The sequence below is a fragment of the Procambarus clarkii genome, chromosome 9 (assembly GCF_040958095.1).
Source record: "Procambarus clarkii isolate CNS0578487 chromosome 9, FALCON_Pclarkii_2.0, whole genome shotgun sequence".
Lineage (NCBI taxonomy): Eukaryota > Metazoa > Arthropoda > Malacostraca > Decapoda > Cambaridae > Procambarus > Procambarus clarkii.
This window is the reverse complement of record NC_091158.1, coordinates 11,715,848-11,741,403: the sequence shown is the minus strand read 5'-3', so window position 1 is coordinate 11,741,403 and position 25,556 is coordinate 11,715,848. Positions and strand designations below refer to the sequence as shown.

General features: G+C 40.5%; 3 long non-coding RNA genes across 15 annotated transcripts; 1 reads left to right on the top strand and 2 right to left on the bottom strand.

Annotated features, from left to right (window-relative positions):
- Positions 1-321: 321 nt before the first annotated feature.
- LOC123766338 (uncharacterized) lies at positions 322-3,257 on the bottom strand. Of its 2 annotated transcripts, none has more exons than XR_006773804.2 (4): positions 3,209-3,257; positions 925-998; positions 694-793; positions 322-502 (listed from the first exon to the last, which is right to left on the bottom strand). It is a non-coding gene; the product is annotated as an uncharacterized lncRNA (long non-coding RNA). The 2 variants fall into 2 exon arrangements; XR_011227923.1 differs by lacking the exon at positions 3,209-3,257 and adding an exon at positions 1,405-2,975.
- A 2,115-nt stretch (positions 3,258-5,372) lies between these two features.
- On the top strand, positions 5,373-20,269 carry LOC138362690 (uncharacterized). 11 transcript variants are annotated; one of them, XR_011227880.1, is made up of 6 exons: positions 5,409-5,423; positions 7,234-7,268; positions 7,972-8,284; positions 11,069-11,232; positions 12,472-12,570; positions 20,167-20,269. It is a non-coding gene; the product is annotated as an uncharacterized lncRNA (long non-coding RNA). The 11 variants fall into 11 exon arrangements; XR_011227884.1 differs by lacking the exons at positions 5,409-5,423; positions 7,234-7,268 and adding an exon at positions 5,373-5,392 and having other exon boundaries at positions 8,099-8,284; XR_011227877.1 differs by lacking the exons at positions 5,409-5,423; positions 7,234-7,268 and adding an exon at positions 5,378-5,392.
- Positions 20,091-22,792, bottom strand: LOC138362691 (uncharacterized). 2 transcript variants are annotated; one of them, XR_011227888.1, is made up of 5 exons: positions 22,668-22,792; positions 21,754-21,974; positions 21,191-21,254; positions 20,800-20,875; positions 20,091-20,238 (listed from the first exon to the last, which is right to left on the bottom strand). It is a non-coding gene; the product is annotated as an uncharacterized lncRNA (long non-coding RNA). The 2 variants fall into 2 exon arrangements; XR_011227887.1 differs by lacking the exon at positions 22,668-22,792 and adding an exon at positions 22,211-22,493.
- Between the last annotated feature and the right edge of the window lie 2,764 nt (positions 22,793-25,556).

Here is a 25,556-nt window from a genome sequence, read left to right as displayed (position 1 = left end):
TAAAACTAATTAACGAGTTCTAATTATGCATTTGTGTACAATTAAGTAGTTATCAAAAGAAGGCACCAAACCGGGAAGGCTATATAGTATCATCAAAGTGCGAAATAATCAGAGGGCGCTAAATATCACCAAGAATGCCAATAAGAGAACAAACGCACAAGGCGAACGATATCAAAAGTATCCGATTCACCAATTTCTTAACGGAAGGTTTTATGATTTATTTTTCTAACAAAAAAATAGCAACACTTCAGGTTCTTAGTGGCAAGTTGTGTAGACACGAAGCATTTAGAGACCTGATAAAAGGTATTTAGAAGATTAAGAGCTAGTTTAAAATTTTAATATTTTAAAGTTACACTTCTTTAAACCTAGGCCATTTTCTGGCAAAATATCAAATGCTAGTCTCAGATGAGAAACTGGTGACAGGCAATGTCGTGCCACTATGAAGTCTACATGTTCTTCAGTAGTCCAAGAGTCCTCGTTGCCTGGCTGTGGTTGCCCGAGCCTGGGGAGGAGAATTATTATTAAAGGATATAACTGACGTTAAGACTTAAGACCTGTGATAAGTTAATTCTTACTTTTTCAGACCTCCTTACAGCCCTTATGAGTAACCTACACTTAAATCTACCAAACCCCCAGTATGTGATAAGTTGAGAGGTATGACAAATTAATAAAGTAAAACCAAGCCATACGGACCCTCCAGTGAAAGCAGTTTGTGTAGATCAATACCTGGATGACCACCTCCAGGTCGTCGTGCCTCGTTCGTTGCCGCTTGTTCACATGAACTGGATCCCACCTAAAACAATTACGTAGTTTTAGAAAACTTTGCCAGTTGGTAAATTAGTTCAGTAGGATGACCATATTTACAAATTTAATGCACATGTATTTCAATAATTTATGATCATGTTAAACACTAACAAAACTCACTTCTGCCGATAACGTTCTTTGTGAAGTCTTCCTTATTGTTGTCTGATACCAACTAGCGGGAAGCTTCTGCCAACCTAAAGAGGACATTAAGAGCAGTGTTGAGGATTCTAACCTGCATCTTTGGTACTCCAAGCACATTACTAGTTTGATCTATGGGATTTAGGGAGTTTAACAAAAACTTAGAACATTTTACTTTGTTACCACATTTCACAGGATGGAGTGGAAAATTGTGGCATTTAAGACCCCCACATTAAGCTGGGGCTGAGGGGCGAATGGAAGCTGGGGTACCTTAAATGCACGAAGGGATTGGAAGGACAAAAGTGCCGTTTGAAGAGTGAACTGTTGGAAGTTATATGGAACTTGGAAAAAAATTATTTAAACCGGTTGGTGTCTTTGGAGACTTAGACTTCCCTGAAGGAAGTTTGGGAAGCGAGAAGACGAAAACTAGTGCAGACAAATGGTTTTGCTCAGGAGACTAACCTCAGGAAGCCGTTTGGGGCTATGTAGTCGTCACCAGACCCCCCCCACACCAGTATTTTAAGTAGAAGTATTCTGGAATCTGAAACGTAATACTATTTTACGACTAAAGAGTAATTAAACAACCCTGGTGTATGAACCTGGGGTTCAGTCCGAGCCCATTATGTGCCTCTAACCTTTTCCACTACCTCCCACAGGATAGTTATGGGATGCATAATATATGAACTAAACTCAGAATATGGCTACCAAGACAAGCCAAGGTAATAAATCATTTGTTAAGCTTCTAGGCTAGGATTTTAGATAACCTAGATGTTTTGTAGATGACCGAGGCTGAAACTTTAAAGGGGGGGGGGGGTGCTGCAAAGCAAAAAAAACTAAGCATTAATGTTACACCTTTGTAGTAACCTACTTACGAACATTTATTTTAAATTTTTACACTAGAGTAAAAGCTTGTCAACCGTCTACATTTGACAGACGTTAGGCATTCAGTCTCGGGATACTATGGAGTTGCGCTCTGGAGTGGCCTCTACGTGCAAAGCCAGGGTAGGTTGATACGGGAGAAGCTGTCACCCATGCAGCAGGTGAAAGTCACGGAACCTAAAGTCTGAATGGAAAGAAACGCCAATACGATTGGTTCCAGCGCCGTCGCGGGAACTTCCAGAACGAGGTTGAAGGCAACAACGAACTGCCGTAGGGGCGCCAGCTCTTGGAGTTTAGGGGGTATTAAGTGTAACTAGAATAAACGTTAATATTGTCCTAACTTCAGTACAGTCAACGTGTATTGCTATACTGTAGAACTTTTTTTAACTAGAACAATCCACTGTGGGGAAGCGTCACGAGACTAGCATCTGAATTTTACTCAAGGCGAGCGTGTCAAGCTTCTGACTGCCTTGTGTAGACTCCCGGGGTGCCAACCACTACGAACCGGTAGTCAAGTCTTAGGTGCAATGGTCAGGACGAATTATTCCGTTAAATTCTTATTAGAGAACTATTTACACAACTACAACTGAAATTATGAATGAAAAATCTACTGAAGTGCTCTCCTACTTTAAGGCAATTTTAAGATTTACGTATATACACGACAAAGTTATATACAGTAATTGGCGTTGATGGGGGGAAAAATCATTAACCCCATTGATTTACATCCTAAAGATTAACATCCTAGGGCCATTTAGAAAACTTCACTAGTTACCCACTACTTTAATTACATCTCTAGCCTACTGAATTTAAATAGTTATTAAAACTTTAAATTTAGTTTTGAATATGTAGTCTTAAGAACTATTAACCCCATTGTACCTTACCTTGAGGTTACCTTGAGGTGCTTCCGGGGCTTAGCGCCCCCGCGGCCCGGTCGTCGACCAGGCCTCTTGGTTACTGGACTGATCAACCAGGCTGTTGGACGGGCTGCTCGCAGCCTGATGTATGAGTCACAGCCTCATTGTACACTTAAAATAGTATGTATTTAACCACATTAAGGTCTGACGTTAAGGGCTAGCCTCTCGCATAATACAAGTGGGGTAGAGCGTCACAAGCCAGTTTGGATTTGCTATAATGCCACACGCAGCATTTTGTACACCTACCCACCCTTCGATTCGTCAAGGAAAATCTTTAAACGGTGGTAGTGTACGGGGGGGGGGGGGGGGGGAACCGTACACTAATAGTTCCAGTACTGGGAGCAGGAGAAAAGGAAAGGGGGGGGCAGCGTAACAAGGGAGGGAAGGGGCGGGCGGTGCGCAACATGGGGGGGAGGGAGGCGCTCAACATGGAAGGGGATCCTCCACATACAACTAAACTTCAAGAGACGAACCTGGAACTGGATACCAAAAGTGAGGTAAAACACACTGACGTGCTTCTGTCTCATCGTCCCTTTTATAACCAGCAGCCAAGCAAACTCGGCCGCCGATTGGTTGACATTCACTCTAAAACTCACTCCATTGGTTAACATTTTGCGCGTCTGAAGAGTCAATTATCAATGGCCAACAACCACTCCTTCACTTACCGAAATACGAACGAGTTTCTAATGAACCAATAATGATCCCCAGCTTGAATGTTTGAAATTGTTAATTTCAAAATCTAAATCGCAAACTAAATACAACATTCTATTGTAAATGTTGCAACAGAACAACAGGTGCAACAGAGCAACATTTGCAGTAGTGAAGTTGTAATCGTCCGTCAGTCAAGAACTGTTAATGGTTGCTCGACAACTACAATATACAGTATATGCAATAATAGACTAAATCTGAAAACCCAAAGTTCCTGGCACAACACTGGATGATGTTAAATATTTAGTTTCAAGTGACTTAAGATATTGCTCGTTAATGACTAATTAAGTGATTTTAACTTCTTGAAGTGTGGACATTTATGCTTTATAATAATTATTAACGTCCAGGACGACATTGTTCAGAAACATTATTCTGCTCTAATCCCAGTTCCTTCCAACACGCCCTCTGCAGCTCCAATCTCTTCAGTTCTGCCTGTTAAAGCTGTATGTTTATCTTGTGATTTAAAATCTTATAACTGTCTTAACGTAACCTGCACCTCAGACGACCACAACCTGATAGGAAGGCAACGAAGACCGTCTCGGGTACTAGATAACATCTACAACGACGGTATAACATAACGCGACACCAGCCTCTGATTTTGATGCCTCTCGTCGGTCTTGCCTCTCAAGTTTTCCTACTTGGAACATGTACACTGAACATTGCTACCTTCAACACTGCCAGTGTATCCTCAGGATGGATATAGGGTCTACAACTATAGTCACTCGATGGGTATGGGGTCAACTACCACCTGTAGGATGTTAATGGGGTCCCCAACCCTAATGGGGTTGGATGTGTACGGGGTCCACTACCGCTCACGGGATGGGTATGGGGTCCTGGACCATTATCAAGTCGATTGAGATGAGACGAGGGAGGCAAGGGCATTAAGTAATCTAATGGGAATCTAATTTCCTCCTTCATTTTCTTGACGTTAACGTTCACAGTTCTGTGTCCGGGTTCTCTTTCTCTGTCTACCGCAAACCCATGCATAGTGGCATGTACATTCACTTGTTTTCTTACCATCCTCCTTCTGTTAAGAAGAGTGTCCTCGTCTCTCTCTTCCTCCACGCCTTACGCATCAGTGACACTCACAGTTTCTTGATTCTGAAATTTCCTTTATCTACAAATCTCTCTCTCGCCTTGATTACTCTTTACATTTTATCAAGTTAGTTAGTTTAGTTCATTTATTAGGCACCCCATACCCATCTTGTGTTATCAACTGTGCCTGTTCTCAAGCTAAACAAATTTGTTTTCATTCTAAACCTGCTTCCAACCCTTTTAGCACTGTGCTCTGCCTTCCCTTCATATCTGAACTAAAAAATCTTACTAATACCTTTCGTCCTCTTGACATAAAGCTCCCTATTCGACAAAGCACAGCACAGGGTGCACGTGGTGGTACAGAGTACATGTGCTGGTAGTATTGAACCTAATATCCGTTCTATGGGTGTTATGGTCCCTATTCCCATCACGTAAGGGGGGAGGGGCTGTGTGGATCCTATGCCCCATCCTGTAGGCGGTAGTGTAGTGCACCCTACCCTAGACGTTTTCTATAATACAATATACGATCCATTTCCTTTAATTTTATAAATCATATTCTATTGTATATATTATAATTTTGTGCCAATTGAAATATTTACAGCACTCCTTTATCATTATGGCTTGTAATGCTCTCGTGGTTTTAGAGTAATTTAATCCTATACATCCTGTGGTAGTTGAAATCCTATGTTGGCTGTTTCTAGTCTCTAGGCAATTTAAACAGGTTGAGTTTTGCTGGATTCCCAGCCATATTGGTATTAACTTAAATGGGTGTATTCGCCTAGTTGTGCTCGAGTGGGATGAGCTCTGCTCTTTTGGCCCGCCTCTCAACTGTCAATCAACACTGTTGTGGAGTGGACACATTTCTACCTGCCTGCCCCCGAGGCAGGTAGTAGTGCGCAGTCACTGCCGCTAAGGTTATCCACACTTGTCCTATTTCCCGAAAAGGTGTTCCTTATTCTGATTTCTACCCAGTCATTCATTCCTTGATCCATGCCCATTGGCAGGATCGTTGGTTTTCTGTTACTGGTAACAAACTACTGTACATGCTTTTAAAGTAGCCTGGCCTCTTGGTCTCGGTCCATAGAATTACCCAAATCAGCCCAAATCGGCCCAAAACTACACAAATCGTCCTAGCATTACGTAAGTAATGAAGAAATATGGTATATTTACTTACTATAATGTTGGTGCTACACGTAGAACATGATCAAACCTATTTTTACTCTGAAATAATCTAATTTCATAACGAAATGAGACGTAAATATGTGAGAGGTGACGCCATAGGAAGTCGACAGTCCAAGCGACAATTGTGTGGAGCGACTTATCCAAGATATATGGTCGCCTGGAGAGTGTTTGCTGCCATATCAGCCTCCTGTACACAGTGATCCAGTCCTTTTCGTTCATTGAACACCGAACCCTACACGCCCTCTGATATATTGCTTAATTAACAAATATTCACAAATAAAGATTATATTTGTATATGTTATCAGAAAGGCAGATATAAAATAGTTTTTGTGAATCCATCACAGAGATTATACCTTATTAGAGAGGAAAAATATTCATACTTTAAACAAGGCTTCATGGCCGACGCTCTCCTTACCGATATGGGAACTATGACCTTCCGAAGATCAATGTTAATTTAATCTAGATATTGTAATAAACGAAGTTTTCTATGTCATCATAAAGACATAAATATAAGCTGCATGTTAATACTTTGGCATAAATATAACTGAAGTGAAAGTGAAGATATATGCCTTTTTATAGTTACTTGATGGCTCGCTCAGGGAGTGTGAAGGCCTCCACACAAGCCAATCAATTTTATAATTACTTTGCATATATGCAAAGTAACGCCATAGGTCTTTATGTCAGAATAAAGACATGTAGACGATAATGTAACTACATTTCAAGGAAAACATATCTTAATATAATTATTAAATGAATGCAAAGTTATGGTTAAATAAATAGCCAATACCATCGCCGGTGTCCGGACACATGAATAGTCGCATTAGGTGAAAGGAAATGTACCCAACCATTTCCATTTACCCAACCAGTTTGTGCACCCTATACTCATCCTCTGTGCGGTAATTTATTGTGCACCCCATACTCATCTTGTTACCAGTAGTTTGTGCAACCCATACTCATCCTGTGACCCGTAATTTATTGTGCATCCCATACTCATCCTGTTACCGGTAGTTTGTGCAGCCCATACCCATCCTGTGACCTGTAATTTATTGTGCAACCCATACTTATCCTGTGACCTGTAGTTTATTGTGCAGCTAATACTCATCCTGTGAGTCATAGGACATTGCGCAACCCTTTCTCATCGTGTGAATCTTTGTTTACTTTGCTCTCCATATTCATCCTCTGCGCGATAGTTTCTTGTGCAACCCATACCCATGATGTGAGTGGTAGTTTATTGTGTATCCTATACTCATCCTGTGAGTATAGGGTACACAATTCTTGTTTGGATTCTTGTAATGTTATTTGTCTATTTGTACTCACAGCATTTGTGCGCCCCGTGAGGGACTTGAAATAGCCTAAGCTACTCTATCCCTTTGAGATGTATTTATTGCTTATCTCAATAAACATACTTGAACTTGAACTTGGGTACACAATGAGTTCATTTGTACTCCATACTCATCATCAAGAAGTGTATTTTACCAGCACTGTAATATAAATTAAGAATAAAAGCTTAACTGGATTACGGACCCATAATCAAAATAAGAGCCATCACTAATTATCATGACAAATTGTCTAGGCTACACTTCCGCCTTCGACAAGCTGCCGCCGGAGGTGGGTATAGTTTATTGTACACCCCCGCACCCCCAGTCCTGGAAGGGCGGGCATTGGGATGTGGACATGTGTACTGTCTCAGACCCTGTTGGAATATAACCAGTCTGTCAATCGGGTCAACCCAAGTGTTGCGTTTCCATGCGTTTCCAAAAGGGTCGCCCATGTTGGAATCGGTGAACGCCCTAGTAATATTGTTGAAAACATCTTAATAACTTATTAAACCAAAGGTCTTTTTATGTCAGAAGAACGGCAGAAACTAGATCTATATATGAAAACTCTTTCAGGACAAAATTTAAAGTAAAACTAGATTATGTAAAACTAGATTAAAGTAAATTTATGTTTCTATCTTTCTTGAGACGTATAAAAATCTTACGTTTATTAACGATTCTGCGTGAAATAAGCATTGTTCTGAGATGAATATTGCGGATTTCCGGCTCTACGACCGATGAAAAATGCAACTTTTATACAACTACAAATATCTTTAGTTTTACTTTAAATTTTGTCCTGAAAGAGTTTTCATATATAGATCTAGTTTCTGCCGTTCTTCTGACATAAAAAGACCTTTGGTTTAATAAGTTATTAAGATGTTTTCAACAATATTACTAGGGCGTTCACCGATTCCAACATGGGCGACCCTTTTGGAAACGCATGGAAACGCAACACTTGGGTTGACCCGATTGACAGACTGGTTATATTCCAACAGGGTCTGAGACATTTGCACTGGCGGGCGGCGTTCTTGCCAACTATATGGCTGTTAAGTTGAAAATTGTAACTGTTAAGAGCATTCTATTGTGGTTTTAATATTGAACAATTATACATATACGAAACAGACAAATCTGGTGTCCGAAATAGTAAAAATATTAGTGTGCGATGTGATCAATGTACGGGGGATATTGGGTGTGCCTCGTATCCCCTACAACAACAAGAAGTTCGAGAGCGATGAGGCCGCCACCTACTAGCTTCAGGATGTCGAATCTAAATCAACAATATACTACCGCCGCTACTTTCTCGGAAACGTAAGTACCTGCCGCTTTACTTCTCTCACCCTGCCTAGCCTGGCCTGGCCTGACCTGGCCTGACCTGGCCTAGCCAGACCTGACCAGACCTGACCAGACCTGACCTGGCCTAGCCTTACCTAGCCTAGTCTGACCTGGCCTAGTCTGACCTGACCTGGCCTAGCCTTACCCAACACTAATCACCAGACGTGACAGCCCAAACGAATCGCAAATAAGTACACGTAACAAGTCATATCCCCGGACACTCTTTCACCTTGGGGACTGAGTGGTAGCTATTGTATAGAAGAGCCGGCTCCCTGAGAGTGGTAAGAGGGCGTGATAAGAGGCTAACGTGTGGTCTTGAAGGAAGTCGATAAAGCAGACAATTTTCAAAAGGAAGGGCAGCATAACGAGCAGACAGGAATGGACAGACAGTCGGTTATCCCATAATGTGTAATACGCCCCGCACAGCATGGGTGGAGTGGGGGGGGGGGGTTGTAGCAGGGCACAGTATGGTGATGGTGCGGGTGAAGTACACACCCACTGAATTCCTGCCATCAATAATTGTTTTCATAACCATTAGAACAATGGCATCCCTCCAGCCACCATCCTTCCACTGACCCCCTCCTCTGGTCCTCCACCTCAGACAATAACCCCCACACCCCCTCTCCCTTCCAGACATCAGCATGTCAAAATCAGTACCATAATGTGTTTAAACTATTTAAACTAAGTCATTGTGTATCTCAAGGTATCTTAATTCATTTGAAAGTGTACATGTGCATTCGTTCATATACTCGCCTAATTGTGCTTGCTGGGGTTGAGCTCTGGCTCTTTAGTTCCACCTCTCAACTGTCAACCAACAGGTGTACAGGTTTCTGAGCCTATTGGGCTCTATCATATCTACACTTGAACCTGTGTATGGAGTCAGCCTCCACCACATCACTTACTAATGCATTCCATTAGATATAATCATATATGATTACACATAATCATAATCATTCCATACACATAATCATATATGTGTACGTCAACGTATACATACATGCGTATATATACCTCATAATAAAATACTGATAAACGAATGACCATGAACAAATTAATTTATAATTGTAGCATTATATATAATTTTAATAGACTAATTACGTGTTTATACATTTGAATGGTCCAAACAGGTGGCCAGCCTTGGACATATACACTTCTGGTAGGCACAATGACCTCATGTTAGACCCTTGATAGATTATGTGAGAGAGAGAGAGAGAGCTGGGGCAGGGAGGTGCGTGCCCCAGGGAGATAATCCATGCCCATGCCCCGCCTCGAGGTCAGTTCTCGAGTCACACCAAGAATAACAATCGAGCAAGTTGTCCTGACCAGGATGTGGCATATTAGGGAGGGTTGAGGAATAGGAAGCCTGTCTGATAGGGCTCTTGGCAAGCAGCTCTCCCTCAGTCTACCTATCTATATGGAAGAAATGTATCTAGGCCCTCCTCCCCCCTGCCTATTCTCTCTCCCCCACCTTTCTTCCTTCATTTCCTCCCTCCTTCCCTCCCCCTCACTGGTGAGAGAGTAGGAGTGTGAGAGTGGTTAGAGAACTCGTAGTTCTCATGATCGTGAAATTGTCTGCGACCCTGGAGGAGTAGGGCAGAGGGGGGGGTGAAAGTAGGTGACGATGGAGGAGTAGAGGGGAGCATTATATGCAGTGAACGTAGGTGTCTATGGAAGAGTACATCATAGAGGAGGGTGAAGGTAGGTGGCGATGGAGTAGAGCAAAAGGGGTGGGGGTTGAAAGTAATCCTGAGTTTAATTTTTTAGTTATATATAGTGACACCTCGGCTTACGAATGAATATTTATGAACTTTTCGGGTTACGAGCCTAATTTCTTCGAAAAATTTGAATCGGGTTACAAACTTTGCCTCGGGAAAGGAGTTTGTTGATATACGTATGGGCTGACCTAGCGCGTGGTGGCATGGTGATCGCGCCTCAGTTTACCAGTGTCTCCTGCCTAGTAAGTATCGCTCCTGAATTCTTTGTAAAGCATTACATTTGTTTTGGGATTTTTGGCTATTTGAACATAAAATTTGTTATGATATATCTTGCCATGAGTCCCAAGAAAGCCAGTGGTAAGGTTCAAGCCAAGAAAACACATGTGAGAATGACCATAGAGGAAAAACGAGAGCATTCATAAACATCAAAATGGTGCACAAGTTGTTGAACTAGCTAGGCAGTACAACAAATCTATGTCAACAATATGCACTATACTTGCTAAGAAAAAGGACATTATGAGCATTAAAGTGGCAAAAGGCATATCAACAATCCCGAAACAAAGAACACAAACACTTGAGGATGTTAAAAAGTTTTTATTAATTTGGATACACAACAAGGAGTTAGCAGGTGATAGCATTTCAGAGGCCATCATTTGTGAGAAACCAAGGCATTTGCATGAAGACCTTTTAAAGAAAACCCCTGGAACGAGGGGGAAAAAGATGAATCAAGTTTGAAAATGTGAAAAGTTTGTGTGACAATAGAGCCTCGTAGAAAACTTTTGCTGTGGTCATTACCTGGTGGAATGCACCCAGGATGGAGTATCAGGGCTATACATCTTTTAAATCATAAAAGTAATAAACATTTCCCATCAACCTTACAAACCATATTAACCTATTTTCATGTATTTCCCCCATGTGCATTTTAACAAAGTTACTAAATTGCCTTTATCATTCTGTAAAATTTCAATTACAGTATACTGTATATAATTTTGTTAGTATAAATGGACTGAATATTCTGAAATCACTATTAATTTTACAATTTCAGATTCAAAGGTGGTCTGGACACCCAATTTGGTCAGACAGGTGAAGAGAGCATTTAGGATAGTTTGAAGAGATGAAGATGGTCACAATTGTGTTTGAAGAGGCAAACGCCCCCCTTTGCTCCTGACATTATGTTCAGCCTATTGACCCCTGCACACCTAACAAAAGGTAGGTTGAAAACTCCTCCTTCATGTCATTGGTTCATTAGCCAGAAACTTAGGGCCCATGCAGGAATATCCCTAAAAAAAAAAAGTGGCCCCAACAATGCATCCTCCAAGTCTGGAGGATGAGCAGGAGCATTGTCGAGAAGCAGGCCCTTTAGTGTCAAACTTTTCTCTTGCAGATATTTTTTGATGGCAGGGCAAACCACTCTACATCACAGTTTTTCTGCACGTTATATATTTTTTAAAACTCTTGGATTTTCGGAATGATACACGAGCAAGGGTTTAATTTTCAAATCGCCACACAGCACAAGAGTTAGCCTATCCTGACACAAGTTAGCCCAAGTTAGCTAGTGTCCGGGCAGTGACGTCTCCTCTTGGGTAATGTATGTCCTCTTCGGCAATTTTTTCCAGAATAGCCATGTCTCCTCACAATTAAACACTTGTTGTGGAATATATCCATCAATACAGTATCTACAAAATCTTTAAAATCACGAACAAATCTTTCAGCCCCTACTTTGTCTGAGCTGGCACCTCACCATGCCTCACAACACTATGAATACCACGTCTTTTTTCAAAATTTCTCAAACCATCCCCTACTCACCTTAAACTCTTTCGTATCTGCAAAACTCGTTCTAGGGGTTTTCTTTATAAGATCTTGCATGAAGATTTCATTGTTGACCAAACCACACACTGGAAATTGAATAGACAACGACATTTCGATCCGTCCTGGACCATTATAAAGTCGATTGTGATGAGATGAGGGAAGCAAGAGCATTAAGTAGGCAAGAGAGAGAGGTGAGGAGATGGCAAGTATGTACGTATGTACATGAATAAAACATGTACATACTTATACATAACGTGTGTAAATAAAAACACAATAACAGTATTTTGGGAGGAGGAATGTTGGCGAGTAATGTGTTGGAGGAGGGAGGGAGGACTGGCAGGGTGTGGCAGCTCACTCATGTTTTTTGGGCTCACCATACCAACATAGTGGATCGTTATGGTGAATACATACGTAGATGGGTATATACAATGTGTGTATATAGTGTAATAACAGCAAAAGCACTGTTTGATTGTAGAATATGTCGCATATATGAGGCCCATAATTTTGAGCATAGCGATGTTCTATACTTTGAATTATATAAATTCCACAAATTGCACACTTTTAAATAATATTACAGCCAAAAAAAAGGAAGAAATGAATGAGAAACTTCAAAATAATTGCGCAACATTTTATTCGCAGCAACTGCCGTCGCACGGGGTGGCGGGGCCGACAGACCCCCATCGCTCCAACGCTCAGCACCCATAATTTGCTCAACTTCCCAGCTCCATCGCAGCTAAAGTAAGTCACATACAATATTTTTTGTTTAGTTTCCCCGTGATCAGACTCTGCATTTTAACAATATAAGAAGAGAAAAAAATTTTTTGGAAAGAATTTATTTCTTGTGCACCAGGGTGTTATTTGGAGACAGAGCAGTTCAGTGGTTAACTACTAAATTTTTTTTTCTCCCACACACGCACCCCCCTAGGAAGCAGCCTGTAACAGCTAACTCCCAGATACCTATTTACTGTTAGGTAACAGGGGTCATCCCCTTTTGTACAAAGAATCTGCTAAAGCTTTTAGGGCTAATCTTTGACACTCGTTTGTCTTTGTCGCCCCATATTTTTTACGTCCGAGTTGAATGCTCTAAGGCCCTTAACTAACTTTAGGTCATGTCCCATACTTCTTGGGGAGCTACCAACACTGCTCCTCTCTTTACATTCCTCTCTCGTTCTGTCTAAACTCGATTATGGCCCTGTTTACTCGTCTGCTTCTCCTTCTACCCTTCACCATCTGGACACACTGCATCATACTGGGTTACGGCTCGGCTCTGGTACCTTTCCTTCGACACCTACCCTAAGCCTGTATGTTGAAACTGGCATCCTGTTTCTACAGGATCGCCATGATCGCTACTGTCTTCTCCACCTTGCACGGTCCTTACAGCACCCTCACTCTTGCTTATGTCATGCCTTGACCTTTACCCATCCTGTGGTTCCTGTTCCCCTTCACCACCTATTTCTTTCTGTACGGTTGTCTCTCTTACAAAATGCTCTTTCAGTTTGTGTTACCAATATTTCCCCTCGTGTCATTCCGTCTTTGCCCCTATGGAGGGGTCCCCGTTCCTAAATTCTGTAAGCCTTGACCCACATGACTAAAACTTTTACCCCTCCTACAGTTCTAAATCACCTTTTCCTTGAACACTTTTCTTCACACTTCCACTCTATTTCCGTCTTCACCAATGGGTCTTAAGTCTGCAGACGGTGTAGGCTACTCTGTTGTTTTTCCTGACTGCACCTTTGTGTCTCCTGCCTCCGGAGACTAGCATCTTCATGGCAGAACTTTATGCTATTCTCTATGCTCTTCATCAACTCTTTTCTCGCTGTCAATCCTCCTGTGTGCTTGTAGTTGACACTTGCAGTGCCCTCATGGCTCTAGAATCCTTTAATCCAGTCCACCCTTTGGTAGTTGAAATTCAACATTGGCTGTTTCTTATCTCTAGTAGATTTAAGACAGTGGAATTTCGCTGGATTCCCACCCATATTGGTGTGTTCTTAAATGAGCGTACGGACACTGCCGCTAAGGAAGCTATCCGCACCTGTCCCATCTCCCGTAAAGGTATTCCTTATTATGACTTTTACCCAGTTATTCATTTCCCCATTCTTGCCCGTTGTCAGGGTTGTTGGTCTTTTGTTACTGGTAACAAACTGTGTGCTCTTAAGAGTACTGTAGTGTGTTCCCGTGGCCTGCCTCCTACCACCGTAAACGGTGGTGGGAAACGGCTCTGGCGAGGTTGTATATTGGTCATACACGTTTAACTCACGGGCACTTAATGGAGCGCTGCCCTGCTTCTTATTGTCCAAACCGTTGTCTCTACATGTCCTGACTTCCAGGACTTACGTGTCTTGCTTCCCGACCATCCCTCACTGTCAATTGTCCCTCGATAAAATTCTTGGTAAATTCAATACCTTTGATATTGTTCGCCGTATGCGTTTTTGTTCTTGTATTGGCGACGTTAGTGATATTTAGCGCACTATGATTATCCCACACATTTAATGGTTTGATAATTACTGTACTGTACAGTACTTTGGTTTGGAATGTATCAAATAAAGTTGTTTCATGTATTCAAATGTGTGAGAAAATCCACTGGGGCTGTGAGATGAAGCGAACCTGTAACAAAGGCATTGCCAGTTGCATACTCTACCACCACTGATGGTAAAAGTCTTACAACTGGATATCTTGTGTGACGGGTTATGGTATCACAGCTATACTGAACCAAGATGGTATGGCTCTCCCTCACATAAATGAAAGAAATGCTGCTATTGGCCTTGCAGTGTGTAAGTTGCAGGTGGAAACAAATGAAAATTATCAAATAAATAATTAAACAATTTACTGAAATAGTAATGAACAAAAATAACACATGACAATACTTGACTATCATGTAATGCAAAGGTGACCAAGTTAGTATGACCTTAAATGCAAAAAATAAACTATAAGCAATGAATAAAAGTATGAAGATATACTGGTGTTCTGAAGACAGCTACCATACCACCATGGCATCAGTCACATGATGTTGGCTGGAAGTGGACGACGGGTTAGAGACACCAAGGTGATCCTAGAGCACTAAGGGAGAGATTGCCTCTCCAGGGAGGCAGCGCTCTTTATATAGTCCGGCGGTGATGACTCATCCAGTGTCAACACGAGGTGGACATCTGGTCAACTAGCAAACTGCTCGTTGTGGCTGGCGGTGCCTTTGTGTTGAGCTGTACCACTGTCAGTTGAAGGCGGCTAACTGCTTGTTTGTGGGGACAAATTGCCAGTTAGCAGTGGCGCCCGGCTTGCCTCTGAGTCGTACCAGGCCGTGCCAGGCCCTGGGGGGTATGGAGAGGTGGCAGGACTGATGACTCTTCTGGGCTGGTGTAGATGTATACTTTCAGTGCAGAGGCATTGAAGGTGAAGGGAAAAGGCAGTTCCACTGCTATGCAGGGGATTCACGTGACACTTGTGAAGCCACAGAAAGTCTGGAGGCCCTACTGAAGCCAGTCCAAGTATTAAATAAAACCCCTGAAGTATGCCGGTGAAGGGTAAAGTGAAGGGTGAAGCAAGACCGTATGCCCCAACTTCAGGCACACACAGAAAATCACGTTTTGGTCCCGCCTCTCAACTGTGTATTTGAAGTTGGGGCGTATGGTGTTGAACTGCTTCAGCCTTCACCTGAGTGCTTGTAGGTCTTACGTAAGACGTTGACTCAAGGAGGGGCCTCAAAACTTGCTGTGATTTATGGGGAAATCCGATTGTAAGACTTTTACAAAGTCAGTAATATACTGTGGTAGAGTATGCAGCTGCCAGTGCCTTGGGCAAGGGTTTACGTCGCCTCACAGCTCCAGTGGATTTTCTGCTTGGTGTATATCAGGTTGTGATTTTGTGTGTGTACCGTATTGTTATGATCGCCGTCTGATAAGTCCTTTCTGGCCTCAAGAGTCATTTTTACCCACCTAGAAAGATTGCAGATGGCCAAAGCAGTTATTTAAGTTAAGAAGGGACAAGTCTTTAACAGAATTTTGCATAATATTTGACTGTAAAGGGGTAAATTGAGGTAGATTGAAAAACAAAATGGTGAACCGGGCAGGCGGTACTCACAATTAGGCGAGTACACTCGGGAACTTTTAAAGTGCAACCAAACATGCTTTAGGCTCTCGCAACAAGAGGTGAGTGGTGGTGGCTCAGGTGCTCAGCCAATCAGAGCACTTAAGGAGGGAGGGCAGGAGTGAGAGGGGGGTGGTATGTGGAAGTTTGGTGACAGTTGTGTGTAGTTTGTTCATCTTCATTGTAAGTTTCATGGCTTGGTGTGCATTTCTCTAGTAAATTTAATTAGGGAAAAATTCAGGTGTTTGATTTTTTAAATCAACTTTTTAAATGTTGAGTTGTTAAAGCCTCAAAGTGCATGGAGTTGGTTTGGGAGTATGGCATCATCATGCTGTTGCGTGCTCGCGTGAGGTAGCAAAGGTGATGTAAAGTTGTGGGGTGTACATGCTTGGGACGTCCTCTCTCGGGATGGCTGGTGTTAGACCTGTGTGTTTGTCGGTTGTTGAAAAGCCGTCATCCTTTGCTGTTGTGGTATTGATTTTACATTGTTCATCTTGTAATTAATACTGTAGTGCGATATCTAGGGCTAACATTTGTAGGTTTAAAATGTCTAATACAAACAGTTGTCCAATGAGTTTTAATAGGAAATATCATCCACCAAGCACCATTGTACAATTATATTAATTGATAGTATATGGATTGTGCAGAACTGCTTAGAATGATCTTTAACACTTGGCTATATTGGTCATGTCAAATACCTGCACGGTGAATGCTCAAAGACCCTTTCTTTATTCAGTGTTGTCACATACCTCATGGGGGTATGGATAGGCAAACACTCATTCGGTTAAACTTGCCTTGTAGTACTTTCAGAGCTCAGTAATTTGGAATCTGGTTAGCACTTTCCAAATAAATTGACCTTTAAAGTGAATTCCTATTTAGGTTAAAAACATTATACCGAATGAGAAAGTCGGATTATATAGCCGAACACCAGAAATGTTGTTATTCAATTTGGTTGCCTAAAGCACATTCAAGGACTACACATTACATGGCATTCCAGGATTCCTCTATACCTTGCCTTATGCTGTAAACATTGCCACAACCCTGTGTTTTATTGATTTAAATGGCCACAGGGAGGCATACAACACTGCAGATTATGATGTCATTAGTTATCCACTGTGCTGACAAGTGGGCTGACTGATGTTCGTTGACACCTGTATCGTGCTTCAATTTAATCGCCAGGAGATCACCCTCTCACTAGACTCGTCTGTAGGAAGTACAGTATAGTATCTCAAATTACCTTGGATCATAAATAGCATAAGACTTGGGGGTAAGAGAGGGTTGCAGTGTTTGTCATGGCTCTCAGTTGTTCCTGGTATTAGGCAATTTAGTTCTGGAATCATTTTTGTTGGCCAATGTTAAACTTTTTCGAAAGTAGATGTTTTTCTGAAAGGGAAGAAGGGGGGGGGGGGAACCTCTATGCTTGGATACAGTTATCTAAGTGAATACTTAGACTTATACAGTAGAATAACTACCTTCTTTTCCTTAGTCAAAAAGGTTGCTTGTTTATTTCTAGGGACTTGTATTTTCTTTTATTTTTAACTGCAGCAACTGTCAGTGAATGATAGATTCTTACTGAAAGGACCTTTACTTCATTGTTGTTGCTTTATGGTCATCTCATTGTGTACAGGGATTCCGCGAAGCTTTTCGGGTTAGTCTTTGACACTCGTTTGTCTTGGTCAGCCCATATCTCTTGCCTCCGAGTTGAATGCTCTAAGGCCCTTAACCTCCTTAAGGTTTTGTCCCATACTTCTTGGGGAGCGGATAGGCGCACGCTCCTCTATTTGCACTCCTCTCTCGTCCTGTCTAAACTCGATTATGGTTGCCCTGCATACTCTTCTGCTTCTCCTTCTACTCTTCGCCGTCTTGATGCTTTGCACCATACTGGGTTGCGTCTCGGCTCTGGTGGCTTTCGTTCGACTCCCGCCCTTAGTTTGTATGTTGACACTGGCTTTCTCTCTCTTCAGGACTGCCGTGATCGCTACTGTCTTCGCTATCTTGCGCGGTCCTTCCAACATCCTTCCTCTCGCCTCTGTCGTGCATTGACTTTTCCTCCTCCTGTGGTTCCTGTTCCTCTTCATTGTCTCCCACTTTCTGTCCAGTTATCTCGCTTACAGGATTCTCTTTCTGTTCATATTTCTAATGTTTCTCCTCGTATTGTTCCTTCATTACCTCCGTGGAGAGTCCCCCTTCCCAAGTTTTGTACGTCCTTGACTTGTATTACTAAAGCCTTTACCCCTCCTACAATTCTGAAAAGCCTCTTCCTTGAGCACTTTTCTTCGCACTCCCACTCTATTTCCATCTTCCCTGATGGGTCTAAGTCTGCGGATGGTGTGGGCTACTCTGTTGTTTTTCCTGACCGTACTTACATGTGTCGCCTCCCTTCGGAGGCTAGCGTCTTTACGGCAGAACTTTATGCTATTCTCTATGCTCTTTGTCTCTTGCTTTCTCATTCTCATTCCTCCTTTGTGGTTGTAGTTGATTCTCGTAGTGCCCTCATGGCTCTAGGGTCCTTTAATCCTGTCCATCTGGTGGTCATTGAGATTCAACATTGGCTGTTTCTTATTTCTAGTAAATTTAAATCAGTAGAGTTTTGCTGGGTTCCCAGCCATATTGGTGTTTCAATGAGCGTGCGGATGCTGCCGCTAAGGAAGCTATCCATTCTTGTCCCATCTCCCGTAAAGGTATTCCTTATTCCGACTTTTATCCTGTTATTCATTCTTCCCCGTTGGCAGGGTTGTTGGTCCTCTGTGGTTGGTAACAAGCTGCGTACTCTCAAACTTAGTGTGTTCCCATGGCCTTCCTCCTACCACCGTAACCGGCGGTGGGGCACTGCCTTGGCACGGCTGTGGGTTGGTCATACCCGCTTAACCCACGGTCACTTAATGGAGCGCCGCCCTGCTCCTTATTGTCCCTCTTACAGTTGTGCATATCCTTGTTGAATGTCTTGACTTCCAGGACGAGCGTGTGTCTTGCTTTGCGACCGTCCCTCGATAGAATTCTAGGTGAATCTGATACTTTTGATATCGTTCGCCTTATGCGTTTTTGGTCTCATATTGGCATTCTTGGTGATATTTAGCGCCCTCTGATTATTTCGCACTTTGATGGTGCTACATGGCCTTCCCGGTTTGGTGCCTTCTTTTGGTAATTACCTTACCTTCATTGTTGTTTCATTTTAATGTGGTAGTTGTGATATGGATTGTTCTGGCTCACGTGCAAGGTCTTGGATTTTTTTCTGTTTTATATTAAGAAATTGCCAGTCTTGTTACTATTTGTAGAGTTAGAGATCTGCATTAAGGCCTCAATATTATAATCTTTATTTTTGTTATAACATGTTATCAGCAATTTTTGTGGTTGGTAATATTTAGATTAATGTCAGTGATGTATATGACAAGGGTTAAGACCCCTTGTGGTATGACAGCATTTTTCCCAGTCATTTCTTTCTTTTGTCCTTTCTACCATGTACCTGTTTGTTGCTTCTTGGTCTTTCATTTGGTACTTTGGCTATTAAAACAATGGCCTTTGGTAATGTTGCAATTACCATTTCTCAAAAAAAGGAGCAGGTTCATTAGGCAGGGTTTGTTTTTAGCAAACAGTTTTACCCAAAAAAATTCCATTCCTTCAGGACCTTGCAGATGTTAGGTCAAACCAATTGAGAGTAATCTGTTTTGCCCTTTCAAACAATGATGGTTTTAATCTAGGTAAAACATTTCAGAATATCTGAAGAGTGTGGCAGACAAATCATTTAAGAGCTTTGATTAAATTTAAGTTACAAAAGACTGTGAAAACCATGTTGTATAGATGCTTGTGTCACTTTTCTAATGTTTTGTAAATTTAACAATGATCTTTAATTAATTTAATCATAATTTGTACAAAGCTTAGGTGTTTCATAGCTTTAAATTTACTTTAATATGAAAACTAAAATATTGACTAAAGTTTCTTCCACTTTAATATTTCAGACTAATTTGCAATATTTGTTAGTTTATGTAAATTGAATAGGTAGTCCACTTTTACATCTTTTCAATGCATTTTGCATGCACCTATGTAACAAGTTACAAATAGGTGTAAATTTTACCAAGTATTTATTTTCAAAGTAAAAAAATTTCAGATGTTTAAACATTGCATCAATAGTAGTAAACAATAATTTCCAGCATAATTTCAGGATAAGGTATATAAAGTAGTTTCATTAAAATTGATTTATTTAATAAGTTTTACATATAGTATTTATAATACATCTAATATTTATTACTGTTTCAGGTTGTGGGACAGATAGATGCTCCTAGATGAACAGAAGATCCAAAAGGCCAAGACAACTCCAGAGACAATCACCTGTAAAAGAAAAATAAACATTAAACAGGGACACTACTTTTATTATCACCAATGCCTAATAATAAGCCCAAAAAATCCTAACAGCCTATCTTTTAAGATAGGCTCAGCAAGGCCTATCCCTTCCTCTGATTTTAGTGCAGAGCTTGTTCCCCAAATGGGTGCATTACATCCACCACTTTAGTGCCATCAACACATTGTACATATGCTTTACTGAAAGCACTGTACAATGCATGCCAGGCACTAAAGTTTTAGATGCATCCACCCATTCAGCAAACAAGCCCTGTGAGAATTAACAATGTAACCATTGTTAAGGGTCCCTAAACCTATGCAAATCTAGTCCATCTATTAGATGGGTAGTAGAGCAAAGCTCTGAAAAAGCCAAGCCAGGGAAATCTGCAGGACTGCCTGGTCCCCTTTTATGACATGGGGTAGGATCAGTACAAACCACATCATCCCCTGTGGGTTGTAACAGTAGGACATGGTTACACACCTATAAATGGACTAGATAAGAGAATTAAGATTAGGTCATTGATATAGCTAAAACATCAAATTCAAACTCGCCCACTTTTGTAGATTTCCTTTTGCAGAGTAAAGGAGCCTCACTCCAAGCCAGTCCATGCATCATAATCACTTTCACCTGAAAAATATTTCAACAAATTAATTTCAGATTTAAAGCCAATCTTGCTTTACTTTACAAATTCAGATGTAAAAAAATTCTTTAAGGAATTTACCTTTCCTACATATCCTAGTAGCAGTAAAGATCTAATTTAGCAATATAAATATATATGGCATCAATTTGCCAAGTTTCAGTAAATGTCATTTGAGAAACTATCCACAACTGCACTTCAATGGCAATTTACATTTATCTTTAGCCAATGCTATATTGTTTAAGTTTTTACTATTTTTTTACTTTTATGCAAATCTATTCAGATTAACCTTTACTACAACTCACCTGATTCTGTTAAAATTAACTCTTCCAACTGACAGAGGGACTTCTGGACTTTCCAAACCACATTCTGGAAAACTATATAAATTTAAAACCAAGCTAAAGTAAACATTGATTATTTTTTTTACTTTCAAGGGAAAAATACCATCACTTAGAACAAAACTTTTCCTGCCATTAACTTTATTTGACTCATGATTACCCTTAACAGTGTTATACATTTATAGATTAAAGCTTATTTAACAAACATTTAATGTTAACTAAACAAGATTTATATTTCATTAAAATTATTAATAAAACGCCCTCAACTATGATGTTTAAGATCTAATGCCCCACATTACAATTTTCACAATCTCAACATACCATACATTCCTGAAAGGACTAAACTTGCAGATATGGTACCCACTAGCCTAAGCCTAGACTTCCATACCCTAATATTTAATAGGTTTTTAGCAATTAACTTCTACCCTCTAATTCCAATGTAGCAATAGAACTATAAGCCACACTTTCTCCCCCCCCCCCTTCCTCCCAACTGTTCAGTGTCAAAAGGGAGGGGGGGGGGGTCCATTTACATTTTTGTGTGGGCTTCATCCACTATTCTGATTTTAGCTGGAACATTTGTGCCAGCTGCTGGTTTGAAAGGGAGGCATACCATGTGCCAATTCAGGAAGCTTTCCACGTTCCTCACTGCATGTCAGCTCAGGACCTCACTACCATGTTGGGAGGCAGTTGAAGACTAACCAATCAACATCCCAGGCTGGAGAGCAGTGCCAGCTCGGGGAGAATTTACCACCTGCAAAAAAGTTAATACTCTTAACAATCTACACCATCTATTTCATCTTTACCTAGCCCCCAACCTTACATTTGTCAGCATTAAACTGCATCTGGTAGTCTTAACCATTTCAAAACTATATAGGGCATCGGTATTTTTTATTTGCCAATTCTGCAACTATTGCAGTCTAAACCATAATCTTGCGGGTATGGGGTGAGAATAGCTTGAGCTACCTCATCCCTTTGTGTGTATTTTACCTCAATAAACTTATTTCAATTTCAATTTCAATAATCTTGCGAATAACCATTGAATAACTGAATAATATTCAGTAGCTTGTCGGTCATGGAATGCAGAAGCCTACGCACTTGCCAATATAGTGTGTAATTAACAAAGATACGCTTATAAAGCCTAAAATATTATATGCCTTCAGAAAGACAGAGATATGCTCGTTATTGTGAGTGCACCAAAGGAAATATATCTTGTTGGAGGACAAAGATATATCAATTCTAAAATAAGTTTCGACTCTCGCTCGGGCGAGAGATAGCGCGACTCTCGCCCCATCTATTGGAGATTCTGTTCACCTAATGACCCAAAGCTACTCAAAGCCTCCTAGCATTACTTAAATAATGAAGATATATGGTATATTTATTCACTAAAATGTTGGTGCTTAATGCAGAACACGAGTAAACATATATTTACTATAAAATAACATACTTCCATTATGAAATAAGTATATATGTGGCCTCATAGGAAGTCAACGGTCCTGGTGTCAATGTTGTGGAGCGACTTATCCAAGATATATTGTTGTCTGGAAAGTGTTTGTTGGCATATCAATCTTCTGTACACAGTGATCCAGTCGTCGCACTTCTCTCCGTAAATGATCGCAAATTTAGTTTATTATATTAACAAGTAGAATACGTATTTCTAATAATATCTAACATAACTAGCCAGAAAATATTTAAAACGTATTGAAAAATACATGTCTGGAAGTTAAATCGACTTCATAGAACAATAGTGTTGGTCTATACTAATCGTTATTCGTTAGTATGCGTTCGCTACTTAAAACATTTACTGTACTGATGTAAAATCTCCCATGTCTCTTCGCACATGGAACACCGAACCTTACACACTCTCTGATATATTGTTTAATTAATAGAGATTCACTAATAAAGCTTATAATTGTATATGTTATCAAAAAGGCATAGATAAAGTCGTTCTTACGTTTTAGTCACAGAGATTAGATATTAGTAAAGTACATTTTATTCAGGAAAGTACATAAATAGTCGATTTACAAACATAATATTGGATTTATAGATAGAGCTAGTACATACAATACCTAAAGCCACTAGTACGCATAACTAGGCGAGTCCATAGGAATTACCGTTTGTCCTGGCGCCATCTATGTTTTGACAGCAGTACTACTAATGTTCCCACGTTATGTGATGATCGCTATACGGGTATTACGGTCAGTTGCTCTTCTATATATGTTTATGGACAACGTAGGTGATTTGAGGCAATTTGCGGCCAGAGTGAAATAGTATCCACGCGGTGAGTGATGGAGGAGGATATATACTGCTGTGTGCTCGACCAGCGGGTGAGAGGTAAGTTATATCGAACAATTATGGGGAATAGATGGGTTATTTTAAGCGTAGAATGTCAGGTAACCGGTAACTACACAGATGGGGTTGTGTTTTTTTAAGTCTTTATTTACTAAAGTGGAACATTACATTATGCATTTAGCTGAACAAGTCTACTGGTGGGGGAAGTAGACGGGTTTTATGAAAGTAATTTACCTAAATATTTGTAATTGGTTAACTAGTTCAGCCGTTACCAGGGAGGGTGTTCCTTTAATTTAATCTAAAAATTCTAGCCGGGCAAAGTGATTAAATAGAAATTGAATAGAACGAAGTGGTTTGCCAGGGTGCTTAACATTTAGTTTATTTCACTTACTATGCAGCCCATGCTTAAAGAATGCAAGTTTATCATATTGAATTTACCGTTTTTACCCTATTTAATTATGTCGGGTAAAGGCCGGTCGTGGAAAGTTCCTAATATAGCAGGTTTTAAAGGAAAGGTTTGAGTTAACTTTAACGCTTAAGTTAGCGACCAATTAGCTTAATCTATTGAGGAAAGTTACTAGAATCTAACATTGCAAGTGCCATTTCTCTACTCTTTTTGAGAAACATGACTAGATACATGAATCGCATAGTTTTATTACTAAATGTTCATAGATTAGGTTGCATAGTTGAGGAAATAGTGATAAGGTTTGTGATTTTGTGTACCTTGACTTCAGCAGAGAATTTGATAGTGGCGCAAAATTGATAGGGGCTCGGATCATTGGGAATGCTGACTGAAGTTGATTAGGTCATGGCTATACCAAAGGAAATTAGTATATATGGGGTTAAGTTGGGAGAAATGTTGTAAGTAGTGCCTAAAAGCTCTCCTTGGACCTCTGTTATTCGCAAGATTATGGTTTAGACTGCAATAGTTGCAGAATTGGCAAATAAAAAATACCGATGCCCTATATAGTTTTGAAATGGTTAAGACTACCAGATGCAGTTTAATGCTGACAAATGTAAGGTTGGGGGCTAGGTAAAGATGAAATAGATGGTGTAGATTGTTAAGAGTATTAACTTTTTTGCAGGTGGTAAATTCTCCCCGAGCTGGCACTGCTCTCCAGCCTGGGATGTTGATTGGTTAGTCTTCAACTGCCTCCCAACATGGTAGTGAGGTCCTGAGCTGACATGCAGTGAGGAACGTGGAAAGCTTCCTGAATTGGCACATGGTATGCCTCCCTTTCAAACCAGCAGCTGGCACAAATGTTCCAGCTAAAATCAGAATAGTGGATGAAGCCCACACAAAAATGTAAATGGACCCCCCCCCCCTCCCTTTTGACACTGAACAGTTGGGAGGAAGGGGGGGGGGGGAGAAAGTGTGGCTTATAGTTCTATTGCTACATTGGAATTAGAGGGTAGAAGTTAATTGCTAAAAACCTATTAAATATTAGGGTATGGAAGTCTAGGCTTAGGCTAGTGGGTACCATATCTGCAAGTTTAGTCCTTTCAGGAATGTATGGTATGTTGAGATTGTGAAAATTGTAATGTGGGGCATTAGATCTTAAACATCATAGTTGAGGGCGTTTTATTAATAATTTTAATGAAATATAAATCTTGTTTAGTTAACATTAAATGTTTGTTAAATAAGCTTTAATCTATAAATGTATAACACTGTTAAGGGTAATCATGAGTCAAATAAAGTTAATGGCAGGAAAAGTTTTGTTCTAAGTGATGGTATTTTTCCCTTGAAAGTAAAAAAAATAATCAATGTTTACTTTAGCTTGGTTTTAAATTTATATAGTTTTCCAGAATGTGGTTTGGAAAGTCCAGAAGTCCCTCTGTCAGTTGGAAGAGTTAATTTTAACAGAATCAGGTGAGTTGTAGTAAAGGTTAATCTGAATAGATTTGCATAAAAGTAAAAAAATAGTAAAAACTTAAACAATATAGCATTGGCTAAAGATAAATGTAAATTGCCATTGAAGTGCAGTTGTGGATAGTTTCTCAAATGACATTTACTGAAACTTGGCAAATTGATGCCATATATATT